General features: G+C 36.0%; 1 protein-coding gene and 1 long non-coding RNA gene across 27 annotated transcripts in view; one reads left to right on the top strand and one right to left on the bottom strand.

The window, feature by feature from the left end:
* Positions 1 to 12,911, bottom strand: part of DLG2 (discs large MAGUK scaffold protein 2) — a 2,208,086-nt gene that overhangs the window by 709,470 nt on the left and 1,485,705 nt on the right. The window lies entirely within an intron of this gene.
* Positions 1 to 12,911, top strand: part of LOC113913995 — a 51,037-nt gene that overhangs the window by 31,333 nt on the left and 6,793 nt on the right. The window contains exon 4 of one of the 2 annotated variants that reach the window (XR_003517339.2): positions 3,495 to 3,542. The exons of the other annotated variant lie outside the window; for it this stretch is intronic. This is a non-coding gene — a long non-coding RNA (uncharacterized LOC113913995). The remainder of the gene's footprint in view (positions 1 to 3,494; positions 3,543 to 12,911) is intronic. 2 annotated transcript variants of the gene reach the window in all.

Raw genomic sequence — 12,911 nt, 5'->3', positions numbered from 1 at the left:
TTGAAAAATATGGTAGCTGTTATTCCTCTAGCTTTAAAGGAGGACTGTGCCAAGAAGAATATACTTCACAATAATTGTTCTTTCATTTGTTCTTAATATGTTGGCTACACCGATCATACCCAAAAACGGCAAATGAGCCAACAGACTATGATCCCACTTACTCTTTCTTGTCTCTAACAAAATGAAATCGTAATTTAAAAAGCACAAACCTAGTAGAATTGGTGGAAAGAAGGTGGTGATGAATAAAACAAATACTAACATGAAAGCTGAATTATCAATTCAAATCCATAACCAAGGTCTTTTCATATGCGTGCATGTGTATCTGAATATATATGGTATAATATGTATAATTATGTAACATATATAATAAATATATTAATAAACAAACCCTCCAAAATCACAACCTCAGTTGACCAGAAACTTTGTAGATCAATACTTCCATGCCTCGGGAACTCAAGACGAAGTAATGTTGCAAAATTAGATAAAATTAAAGACTGCACTCCCAGTCCAGCTTTTTAAAAGTATGTGCCAGTGAAATCTCAGATTGGTCATTAAAGCTCAACTGGTTTTAATTTCATGAGAGAACCATAACTAATACATTCACTTTATAGCCCTCCTCCACATACCTCTTGTTGAACAGATTATCAACTGTCTGGACTTTTTCCAGCTCAACTGTGAGAGAAAATCATTGTGGTTCTATCTTAAGATTGGCTATCTTTTCAGGCACTTAAGTAACTACTTGTTTTCATATGTTATAAATGTGATTAAGTCTGGAGGGTATAAACATAACCATTTGAAGAAAATACATTTCAATACAAATCTTGAAGAAGAATAGAAAGAGAAATTAAAGATTGCAAAGAACTGTCACCTCTGGCAGAAGCTATTAGTCATGTCATAGTGAAAAAATAATGACTGTCTTAGAGTTGCTCAGTTCTTCAAGGTGAACTTCAAAAGAATGAAGCAACTTCAAAGAAAATCACAGAAAATGAGTATGAATCACAGTACAGACTTTGCTGGGGGAATTACACGCATGTGCCTGCTTTAATCGATACACGAGTCCAAAACATGTCAAAACTTATTTTTTGCTTAAAAAAATCATACTCTTATTTTTCATCTCAATATAAACTAAATTACAAACCAAACTTCCACATGACTATAGGCCTGGTGTCTTGGGTTCACTTCTATATAATTAATAATAATCTGAAAACCTAATAAAATATTGTCACTGGGCACAACTTGTGTCTGTTCCTACCTGCATTAGTCAGAATAGGTTAGGTTACACTGTTGAACAAAATTAACCCCTAAATCTCAGTGCCCTAATACTACAAATGTTTGTTTCTGACACAAATCTTCTACAAGCTGAGTAGTTCTCCAGGCTGAAAGGTTAAGAAGGGGCTCTTCATGACCTTAGCTCATAGTTCATTGGTGAGAATTAATCACAAGACCCTGTGTAATTTGGGAGACACAGTCTTCTGTATACCCACGAAGGAGAGGAGAACCAGATACTGGGGATCGCTAGAAATGTTACTAGTAAGCATGATAAGTTAGATGCTATCAACAGAAGTGCTAACATTGGTAGAAACAAAAATCTCTGAGGAAGGAAGATAAATAGGGGCATAATTTGAGATGAAGAGAAAGGAGATACCATCATTTTTCATGAACAGGATTACCTTCTTTTAAATATAGAACTGGTTCAGAAAAAATGGTATACTGGGCAACACTTTGAATCAACATTATAATGTTGAGTGTACTGCAAATGCTCATGGCTTAAAAGAATACCAGGTATTATATGTTGGCTAATTGAATTTAAATTAAACAAAAATAAAGAATATCAGGTATAGTAGTTTTGGAAAGAACTGACCTGTTGCCTATGTTTTAGTTTTTTATTACTGCAAACTCAGGGGTTTAAAATAATTGTATTTATTAACTTGTATCTCTCTAAGTCAGAAGTCTGACATGGCATGTCTGGATTCTCTACACAGAGTCTCACTGGGCTAAATGAAAGTATCACCGAGGATTGTGTTCTCATCTGAAGCTTGGGGTTCAGGCTCACTGGTTGAACTCATTTTTTTCTCACACTTTGCATGGGGCCCCCTACCTCTTCAAGCAGCAATGACAAGGCAGTCCTCATCTCTTCAAATCTGACTCCCTCTTCTAATTTTATGAAATCCTGTGATTACATTGGGCCCACCCAGAGAATCCAGGATAATCTATCTTAAGGTCAGCTGGTTAGTAATCTTAGTAATATCTGCAAATTTCCTTTTGCCATGTAATGTAATGCATTATGACCACAGGGATAACACTAACCAGCCAAGATCATGGGGATTGAAGCTCTGCCTACCACAGTATAAGACTCTGTATCCTTAATATTTCTGTCTTATATACAAGGATTTTATAACTAGATTATCTCAAAACAGACATATTTGCAATGGATCTGGGTTGGAATGAGTGATGAGTAAGAAACAGAAAGATACAAAGAACAAACTAGTTTAACTTTTAGGGATGAGGGAAAATGAAGACAAAGAATGGGCCATAGGGCAAGCTATGACATATGTCAAAAAGTGACACAGAAAGAAGGAGAATAGAAGGAGCAGGGGATGTGCAATTGGGAAGCATGAAGGAGACAATAAGGTCAATATTGGCGATTAGTGGAGAGATTTGACAGTGGATCACACTATAGATTGTTAATAGCCAAGAGAAAGTTCTATGGCCTGTGGTAATTCCAGTACTAAGCTCAAATATGGCAAGAATTTTATGATTCCCTACTACCTAAACTAATTATAATGAATACAGTGCTTTTGTTTCTCTGCATCCAACAACTGGCCTCAGGGAGTCATGAAAGTACAGTGACAACTGAGAGAGACAGTATGTAGATGGGTGACTGGCTCACATTCAGCGCCTAAAAAAAGTAAGTTAATGGTAGAAAGAAGTCTAGTTATTTTTTTTTAAATGATCATTATTAGCTAATACCAAATCAATAAATAGGACTAGCAAAATGTCACCTAACACTAACTGGTCAATGAATACACTCATGTGTGCTGCTTCCTGCCCATTATCTGGTTGAGGTTCTAATGCCTCTGAAATGAACCAGAAATAAAGTGGCAGAGAAAAGAGGAAAAGTGAGAGACATGATGGCCGTTTTCCAGTGTTCAGGAGAACAGTGATGTTACCTCAAAAAAAAAGGGGGGGGAGAAAAAAAGGTTCTGTGGTCAAAGACATTTGAGGTATGTTGAGGTAAACAAAGTTGAACAGACATGTTTCATGTTGGACTATTCAAAGTCTTTACAGCGTTAATGTGCATTGTGAGTCTTTAAGGGGGAGGAATATAATCTGAAGACTTCCCAAATTTTTGTGACTGGGGAAATTTCTTTTAATTCAGACTGTGATAGACATGGCTAGCTGTCCAACAAAATCCATGCTTTCTTTTCCATGATAAAAAGTAGAACCTGGGAAGAAGCTTCCAGCTAAGGAGTGTATTTCTTTCTTACAACTAGGTATGGCCATGTGACTGATTCATGCCATGGGATCTGAGGGAAAATCATGTGAGTAAGAAATAGGTATTACTTCTCCATGATCTCTTTACTCCTCTGTCAGATATTTGAGAAGACAATGGCAGACCCTTAAGATGGAAGGAGCCTGGGTTTTTGTACCCTTGTATGAAGGACATCTCAGTGACCAGAATACATATATTAGACCAGTGAGTTTTGTTCCTGAGGAGACATTTGGCAGTGTCTGGAAACATTTCTGGTTATCACAGTTGAGGAAGGGGTGATACTGGCATTAATGGGTAGAGCCCAAGAATGCTGTCCTTATTCTACAATGCACAGACAGCCCTCCACAATAAAGAATTATCTAGTTCAAAATGTCAAGAGTTGAGAAACCTTTCACTAGACTGTGAAATGAGAGAAGAAAACAGGTATTTCTACCATATTAAGCTCTTGAAATCTCAGGGTTTTCTATAGCAGCTACTGTTACCTTAATGTCTACGCAGTTTTTTCCAGAGCTAGTGTTCCAAAGATCATACTTCAGGAAAAGTAGACTATAAAATTGATACTGTAAACTAAGATAATACATTACACTGGTTGCCAAGACATGCTGACTATACCTTCAGAAAATTTCTGAAATTCATTCCAATCTCTTTATTTTCATTGGTAATATCCTAAATGGGTTCTTTGTCTCTAGCTATCTTAGTTACTGTCACAACATTAAGTAGTGGCAGAACCAGAACTTGAACTGAAGGTTTGCCTCTAATTTTTTTGTACTTTTTCATGATTGAAAAGATATATTAAAGTCTTAGCTTTGATACTTATAATTTTGGAAAACATAAAGTACATGTCTTTGAGTTTTACCTCTTCTGTAAAACAGAAATAAAAATGTTAAGGTTAGATTTTTTTTTTTAAGAATTAGTATACTACTGGGGCACCTGGGTAGCTCAATGGGTTGAGTGTCCAACCCTTGGTTTCGGCTCAGGTCGTGATCTCATGGGTCATGGGATCAAGCCTCAAGTTGGACTCTGGGCTCACTGGGGAGTCTACTTGAAGATTCTCTCCCTCTGCCCCTTTCCCTACTCACAAGCTCATGGGTGCATGCACTTGTGCACTCTCTCTCTCAAATAAATACATAAATCTTTTTAAAAAAAGAATTAGTATATGACTTGGAATATGGTAAGTATGCATTAAATCATAGCAAATTATTAGGAAAAAAGAAATATGCATTGCCCCAGAATCATTGAACTATTTGCTGTTCTTCTCCCTCTAGGTAGATGTTTGCTTACTGTTCAGTGAGTTTATTTAGGATGGTAGGAAATCTCTAAGACTATCCAAGCACTGTCCTTCTACCCAGAGTTACACACATGGGTCTGCACAGAAGACTCAGACTCAGGGCTAGTCTCTTGTTTTTGTGACACTCAGACTCTGCAGTCAGCTCAAACGTGGGCTCCTTTCGGTAGCCATTCAATCTTTTTACCATATTGGTTTTAAAGTTGTTCCTTTGTGCTTCGTACAGATACTGTAACTAGGTTCTTATTTTTAGTAATTTGTTTACAAAAAATTTATGCTAAAAAACAACTGGGGGAACAAACAAAAAAACCCAGGCAAAATCTCACATTGTTGCTCCTTTCTGGAATTCTTTCATGCCCCTATTCTAGCACTCTACCAAATGCCTCACTTTTACCCTGAAAACCGCCCTGAGAGATCTGCTATACGTTATCTTAGTATCTTTCATTTGTTCATTCTTGTATTTACTTACCTCTTGATTTACTCATTCCACAATAGTCAGTAAGCACCAGGCTCTGTACTGAGACTTACCACTTTGTCCCCTGAATTCGGTTATACTTTCCTTCACCTCTCCTACTAGACTGAATTCCTTAAGGGAGTAGACCACAGATTACTGATTTATATATATCACCTAGACCTGCATGTAGTAAGTACTTAGTAAGTCTAATACTCACTGCTTCACACAAGAGCTAGAGATTATTAGTATTCTTTACCATATGTTTTCCAAATACTTCAGTGATTCCCAGGAGAGGATTCACAAATCCAAAACATACTCACAAACTTAATTCCAATGGTTTCTATGTTCCACCTGTGGTGCTAAGAAACTCAATTAAAAATTAAGATATGGATGCATAAAGCAAAACAGAACTTGGGCAATGCTAATCTGTGAATTAGTATACTCAAGGAATAATACCAATCTTCTAACACTTGTATAACAATTACACACTCAAGAAGGTTTGCTAATGAAAGAGGAATAAAAGCCCAATAATGTATAAAAATTACTCCACCAAATGAGTCTAGGGGATTGAGAATACTGACTGTTTATATTATGAAGAATTTATATTAGCTCAAACAGTATCACATGCAGTCTCTTAAGCATCCTGATTATTCAAAATAAACAAATCACAAGGCCTATATCTGTACAACTATTAAAATTTACTATTAAGAAGCAAATATTCCCAATTAGTGCTATTTATGTAAAGTACTGAATAGCAAAGTATTTTTAAGCTTGTTCCAGGCCTTTTTCTATCAAAAGGCATTTTTTAAATTTATTTTTTATGTATAGCTGTGAAGTTTGATGCCCATGAGCTGCATTTTAAGAAAATTTCCTTTACATGTCAGACCCTGTTTTTGCCAAAAAGATCACTTTAATTTTTTCTAAGAAATATCAGAGAATATTTTCTTTTAAGGGAACTGAGAATTAGGGTTTGCTTCATCATTTGAAAGCAGGAACTCCCTCTTTTCATTTGTTCATAATCCCTACTAACCAGTGCCACATTAGTTTCATGTCAGGAACTTAGCAAAATGCTTCCTGAGTTAATGAATGATGTATAAATTTGGGCCTCCTATGACATCAAGATTTAAATATATAGAAAATAGAAAAAGTTATGTTCATTTTCTTACTTCTTCTAAATATGTACAGTTATTTTTCTTCTAATATTAAATAAATGGCCAAAGAACTAACAGTAACATAATACTAGCATATTGATACTATGTTAATATTAACATAGCAATGTATTCCAATATATATATTTAAAAATGTATTTATTTATTTATTATTATTATTATTTTACTTTACAATAATACTTCGGTTTTATTTGCAGCAGGGAGAATGGAAATATTTTAGGTGTTAAAATACATATTGAAAATTAAATGCAGAAGGGGAAATTAAATATACTAACATAGTAACTATTAAAGATTATATATAAATAGTTCTTTAAGAAGAAGACAAAAATCTTTTAAGTAGGTCAAGAAGGAAGATTTATTTATTTATTTGAGAGAGAGAGAATGTGTGGGTGCACAGGGTGGGGGTGGGGGAAGTTGGCAGAGGGAGAGAGAGAACCTCAAGCAGACTACTTGCTGAGCACAGAGCCTGATGTAGGGCTTGATTTCAAGACCCTGACATCATGACCTGAACTGAAATCGAGTCAGACCCTTAACTGACTGAGCCACCCAGGAGCCCCCTCCAATAGTCTTAAGTGCTGGTGTTTATAATACATTAATTTTTGATGACATTTCACAGAGATAACATACTAGAGCATCTCTTTTGCTTTGTAGTTTTAATATATTTACAACTATAATTCAGAATTCAACTATAATATATACTACAAAAAAGATACAAATGAGAGGAAAGTTCTATAAAGCACCAAATTTCTCTTCCTTGGATAATTAATAACACTCATAATAATATCCAGAATCTCTTATGTACATTAAAGCTTACAAAATAGTTTTCACATATATCATCTAATCTAACCGCAGGCTTAGGAGATGGGTATCAGTATTCTGGGCTTACAGCCTGCAAATCCCAGGCTCACCCAGAGAGAGCAGTGGGCATGGACAAAGTCACACACTGTGGCTTCTATCTACCCCACTCTGACCAGTTTGTAGAAATCCACTCTAGAGCTTAATGATGGATGCAGAGACATACATTTAAAGCCAATTAAATGACTATTAAAAATCCTTCCTAATTCTTATTAATGGGAATGATACTAAAAACAGATTACCAGTTTTGTGAAACAGCCAATAAACAAAAAAGGTGATAAAAAATCCTGGGCTAATACATGCCATAATGAAGATGTTAATGAGTTTAATATTTTGTAAAGCTCATCTTGTCTGTGTAATGGGAATCTTCAGCATGTCCCCCTACTGTTAAACCTTCTTCCAGTGTGGTAGGAGTATAGCTTGTCAGATTCCTGAATAGGCCAAAATGTTGTAAAAAAAAAAAAGATAAGCACAATTAGAATTTCTAAGGAATAATTCAGTACAAAGATGGGATATCAACAGAAAATGCCAGGTTGCCTTGTAAAAATAAGACACATGACCCAAGAGTGAGGAGGGATTCAGTGGTGGTCAGAGCAAGAAGCACTGTGGAATTGAATGAAAAGCTGTTGTCCTGAATAAGAAGTTGCCCGAGATAGAGTATGGCATGGAATAATGTACTTTTCTGGGTGGATGAAGCTAAACAGCAAGTCTTCTAGGAATTTAACCCCTCTAAGATATTCTCCTCTATTTTCTAGCCATTAAGATGTGCTTTCATTCTCCTGTGTGCAGTGTTCAGTGGGTCATGTTATGTGTGGTGGGGCCAGCACCAGCCCACCATAGAGCCTCTGCTCCTACCGCAGGCTTTGGAGGCACACAGGTCAATATATGGATAGCACCTAAGAGTTTATGATATGCTTTTTATGCATTCTCTTATTTATCTACATGGACACACATGCACATATGACAAATGCCCATATAAACTAGAAAGTGGGGATCATTAACCTCATTGACAACTAAAAAAGCTAGGTTTGGAGAAATTGGTCTCAGTTTCTCCTATTTTAAGTCCTGCTCTGGGGATCTAGAGATGACATTTTTTTCCAACAACAGGAAGGTCTTGCGTCAGGTCTTTCAATTGTCCTGCTTGACCTATCTGTTTTTATGTAGGATATTCTACTATTGATCATATTCCACTAGCATATGATTCAAAGGTAATCCTCTGCTTTAATGGGTCTCTTTGCCATCAATTATGTGTCACTGTGAAAGAACACACACAGGGATGGGACACTGAAGTTCATATTCTTCCCCATCTTGTCCTTTCCCCCATTTTATATTCCTTAGAGGATGAAGTTTCTATGCATTTCATCTTTATGCTTTCCATAGCATTAATCACATTCTTTTACATAAAGGAGGTGCTTTAAAATATATTTATTAAATAAATATGTAGATTTCAACAGTATTCTCAGATAGTCAGTTTATTGCTCAACTTTTATTTAAAATTTTGTTAGACTTCTAACCAATCTTCTCACTAGGATAGTGACATGTTTTTAGCCCCTAACAGAAATATTTTTGTGATATTAGGTCACTAAATTACTAGAATGATATTTGTCTAATTTTCACTCACTTATTTTGAATTGTTTGGAATAGCAGATAATAAGTTCTTTAATGTAGCTTTTCAGAGCTGCTTGCTAGTGTGTCTGTTTCTGCACACTCAGCTAGCTTCAAAAGGCACCCCTTGAAATCAGGAATAATGTTTAAGAAAGTTAATTCACACATATAGGACTAGCCTCATACCCTTCATTCTAATTCAGGAATGGAAATGTCATAAAAATCTCTAACAATGTGAAGGAAGATCAAACAGAAACTGTGTAGTTAAATAGGATTTTTAAACCCCAAAATAGGTCAATGTAGAATCTATTAGAAATACCACTTCCAATGGCACATATATCATAATATGTGTAAACTGACTATCCACCTCATGGGCCAGAAAAGGAAGTAGGTTTGACAAAGACCAAGGCCGGTATACATTAGACACTCTGTTAAATCTTGGGCAGATATAAAAACAGAAACTTTGCCGCAAGGAGTTACAGATGCCCAACCACATGTAATGTGATACGTGCTACAAGAGAGTTAAGTTTAAAGTTTACTGGAACACAGAGGAGCATGCGCTTAACAGGAGGAGGGAGGACGCTTCACAGAGAAGGTGGCATTTAGGAAGGTTTCATTTTAAGGATGAGTCAAATTTTGTCGGATGGAGATAAAAGAAAAAGACATTCCAGGCATAGAGAAGAATGAATGCAAAAGCATACAGGTTAGGAAAGGTCATCAAATGATTGGCAAAATAAATTCTGTGTGGCTGGAGGGAAGGAGGCTGAGGAGAGAAATGTAGAGTGGGTGCAGATATATAGGAAGCCAGGCAGTGGGTCTAAAGTCGTGCTAGTCATGGAACCCTGCACAGAGAATTGAACATGCCTGTGTTTGTGTCTGCTTTTGTCATGGGACCTATAACAAGTCGTAGTTATTTGTTTATAATAGTTCAGTCTTCTGTTAAACTATACACTGCTTGAGGGCAGAAGCCATCCTTACACTACAGCTAACTCTGTCAGGCAGCGTTGGTGCTCTAAAAAAATATATTGAATGAGTAAATTGTTATCTTCTTACACCACAAAATCTGGACTCAAAAGCTTGGATCTGTGGTATATTATGAGAAGACTGTAAAATCTTGCATTCATTGTAAATAAAACCTAGATGACAAATCATTTCATGAGAGGTTTTCTCTAAGGATCTGACTTGTCTTCTGGTTCCCTCATAGATATGATGAACTTTCTTATTCCTTTAATACCTCTGGTTGACTACCACCTCCTTACCCCACCTCTAGCCTCCACTTAACTTGACTCTTGGGAACATTTTCCAGAATTCTTCTATTGCTTTTTTAGTCCAATCCAATCATGCTTGTTTTAATTGCACTGGTCATAGATGTACTATGATTCAATGAGATTTAGAGACTAATTGTTTTTGGCACATTAGCCCTTGACACATTCATCTTGACCCTCATTGGCACTTACTCAATTGGTGCTTCTTGGCAACTGTTCAATTGCTAGTTACTACCTATAGGGAGCCAGACTTATTCAGAGTTTTACTCTCATCTGTGAATTGCTAATTTACATGTGGTTCATGTCAGCAAATTCAGGGGGAAAAGAATCCCAAATAGTTCTTAAGAGTTTTGGCCAAGTGATCTTCAAACTCGATGCCCATGCAGTTCTAATTCAATGTTATACATTCTGATGCAATATGATACATACAAGAAAGGGGGGGGGTTGTTTGAACAGTAAGATGCTTGAAATATTTATCATTTGAAAAGTAATTTTGTGAGACTAAAAATATAATTCAGAAAAACAAGTAAGGTAACACCTGCTTTCAGGATCCAGCAAAAAAAGAAAAAAATAAACTCTACTAGTATTTATTCCCACTGCTTGTCATGAAGTCATGGCTGGTTGTTGCAGTACATTGGTAAAGCAGGTGGGCTCTAGAGTCAGATTGCCTGGGTTCAACTCCAGTTTCAGTGTTTATAACCTATGAGACTTGGGTTTATTTCTAAACTTTCTGGGCCTTAGTTTCCTCATGTGTTAAATGAGGATCATAATCACATCTCCATTACAAAGTTGTGGTGAGGATCAAATGAGTTATCTGAGGAAACACAAACCACTTAGCGCAGTTCCCGGTTTATCACATACATTCTTTAGATGCTGGGGAATGTAATTATACCCGGATATGCACCCAAATAACTCTGAGACAAAATGATGAAGTGCTATAAGAAAGGTACAGATAAAATTCTCTGCCTATACTGTCTTTCAAATTACTTTTTAATGGAAAAGTTATAAACCAGAGAAAGAAGAAAATGATGCTGGCAGGTAACCCTGCAATAAGAAAGAGCAAACACAGAGAGAGAAAATCAATGGAGGATTTAAAATATTCTTTCTGCCTTGACATCTAACCACATGATTCCAAATTTTCTTCAATATCAGAGGATAGCCACTTTTAATGATGAAATGATTACACATTTCTCTTAATCTACATGACCAAAGTGGTTCACAGAAATGAAGGTCAACGGTGTCAACATTTCTGACTAATATCTTAATTAAACCTCAACAAGCAGCCACATTCCCAGAGTAGATGTAGCATTGTGATATAGAACATAAGAAATATAAAGTGTGTATTCTCTGAGGAACACTTATATGCCCTGGATCATTTCACATCTTACTTTGCTGAGGCTATAGGAAGGACCGTGTCTGGCCCAGTGACAAAGGAAACTAAAACATTTGGGATTTGAAAGTAACCCCTTCAGTTTGTTTCCCAGACTCAAGAGTCTCTCATGGTTTGTCTCCCTTTCTGATTTTTTCCCCATTCAGTTCTCCCTTCCTTTCCGTATGATCCTCTGTGCTATTTCTTATATTCCACATATGAGGGAAACCGTATGATAACTGTCTTTCCTGATTGACTTATTTCACTTAGCATAATCTCCTCCAGTTCCATCCATGTCAATGAAAATGGTAGGTATTTATCCTTTCTGATGGCTGAGTAATATTCCATTGTATATATGAACCAATTCAGGAGAGCACTGGGTGTAATACACAACAAATGAATCATTGAACACTACATCAAAAACTAATAATGTACTATATGTTGGCTAATTGAATTTAAATTTTAAAAAAATGAAAAAAAGAAAGTTGCATTAAAAAATTTTAATTTAATTTAATTTAATTTAATTTAATTTAATTTAATTTAATTTAAAAAAAAAGAAAATAACCCCCATTGTAAGATCCTCTAAGGCAGTACAGAATAGTGGCTTAGGGCCATGCTTCTCCAATTTTGATATGCATTTGAATCATCTGGGGATCTTGTTAAAATGCAGATTCACATTCAGTAGGTCTGGGGTGGGCTCCAGAGTTTACATTTTTACAAAGCTGCCCAGTGATGCTGATTCTGACAGTCTGAGCTCTACCCTTTTGAGTAGCAAAGACAGAGGCACAGATCCTGCGTGGGTTTGAGTGCTCCCTTTTTCTCTTAGAAGCTACATGATTGTGGCCACATAAATAACCCCTCTTTCTGTGAGTTTTTTTTTAATCTGTGAGGATATCAGTATCAAATTTAAATGGTTGATGTGAGGACTAATTAATTAATGCATATAAAACATTTTAAATGTTACCCAGTACTGAGCAAGGACTCAATATAATTTTTTATGAATAACTAAAGGTTTCTCATTATAAACATTTAGCCAGTCAACAGAGATGAACATCCTACAAATTTTAATTGAGTTTAATTCACCACCATAATTTATTTTAAGCCATTAATGTCAACAATCACATTAATCTCCATCCACATCCAAAGCTTGGCATGTTATAATTTTTCAAGTCATTGAACTTAAAAAAGCAGCTAATTAACAATTCTCTTGGTGGTGGCTATACTCAGAGGCATGAACTTGTCATGATATAGTAAAAAATTTCTTCATCTATTGTTTTCGTGAGGAATACAACAAAATAAGAACTAAATATGTTTTCTTTAAAAGATTTTATTTATTTATTTGTCAGAGAGAGAGAGAGAAAGTGTGCATACAAGCAGGGGGAGTGGCAGACGGAGGGAGAAGCAGTCTCCCTGCTG

Source organism: Zalophus californianus, chromosome 11, assembly GCF_009762305.2.
Source record: "Zalophus californianus isolate mZalCal1 chromosome 11, mZalCal1.pri.v2, whole genome shotgun sequence".
NCBI classification, from domain to species: Eukaryota; Metazoa; Chordata; class Mammalia; order Carnivora; family Otariidae; genus Zalophus; species Zalophus californianus.
The sequence above is the reverse complement of the archived record's forward strand: the minus strand, read 5'-3'. Positions and strand labels throughout refer to the sequence as shown.